We start from the raw sequence: 1,046 nt of genomic DNA on the forward strand, positions 1-1,046 counted from the left end.
TATCTGCTTAATCATGTTTTTTAATTTGTTTGTTTTGGGGTATGAGACTGACGAGCAAGCTGATACCATACTTTATCAAAATGCTTAACTTAAACTCTGAATGTAGATTGTGCCATGTCCTGGACTCAGTCATTCAGTCCTGTCCAACGGCGACCTCATGGGTTGCAGCCCGCCAGGCTTCTCTGTCCATGGGGATTCTCCAGGCAAGCAGACCAGAGTCAGCAGCCATTCCCTCCTCCAGGGGATCTTCCAAAGCCAGGGATCCAACCCAGGTCTCCCATATTGCAGGTGAATTCTTCACCATCTGAGCCACCAGGGAAGCCCATGAATACTGGAGTAGGCAGCCTCTCTCTTCTCCAGGGGATCTTCCTGACCCAGGAATCGAACTGGGGTCTCCTGCATTGCAGGTGGAATTTTTACCAGCTGAGCTACCAGGGAAACCTGAACGTAGATTTCTTGAGTTCAAATCTAACTTCTAATCTTCACCAGCTGAGTAATTCTCAGCATGCTGTTCAATATTTCTGAGCCTCAGTTTTCTCATCTATAATAAGCCTAATTTATAAAGTCTTTGTCATAGAAGAAACATTCTAATATATGTTATCTACTATTATTATTATTATGAAAGCATTGGGGAGAAGTGGAAACCAGTTAGTTAAAACAATCTTGCAGTTAAATATGCCTAGGCTTCCCTGGTGGCTCAGAGGTTAAAGCGTCTGCCTCCAATGCGGGAGACCCGGGTTCGATCCCTGGGCTGGGAAGATCCCCTAGAGAAGGAAATGGTAACCCACTTCAGTACTCTTGCCTGGAGAATCCCATGGACAGAGGAGCCTGGTAGGCTACAGCCCACAGGGCCGCAAAGAGTCGGACACGACTGAGCGACTTCACTTTCACTCACTATGCCTAGTTTGAAATGGTTTGATTCCCTTCTCCAGGTGATCTTCTAGACCCGGGATCAGACCTTGGTTTCCCGCACTGCAGGCAGATTTTTTACCATCTGAGCCACCAAAGAAACCCCTAATTTAAAATGGCTTGATGTAAAAAAAAAA

The 1,046-nt window shown here is 46.0% G+C and overlaps 1 non-coding gene across 1 annotated transcript; it reads left to right on the forward strand.

Annotated features, from left to right (window-relative positions):
• Positions 1–686: 686 nt before the first annotated feature.
• TRNAW-CCA (transfer RNA tryptophan (anticodon CCA)) lies at positions 687–758 on the forward strand. Its single transcript has one exon. It is a non-coding gene; the product is annotated as a tRNA-Trp (tRNA).
• The last annotated feature ends 288 nt before the right edge of the window (positions 759–1,046 follow it).

This window comes from Muntiacus reevesi, chromosome 7 (genome assembly GCF_963930625.1).
Source record: "Muntiacus reevesi chromosome 7, mMunRee1.1, whole genome shotgun sequence".
In the NCBI taxonomy this organism is placed as follows: domain Eukaryota; kingdom Metazoa; phylum Chordata; class Mammalia; order Artiodactyla; family Cervidae; genus Muntiacus; species Muntiacus reevesi.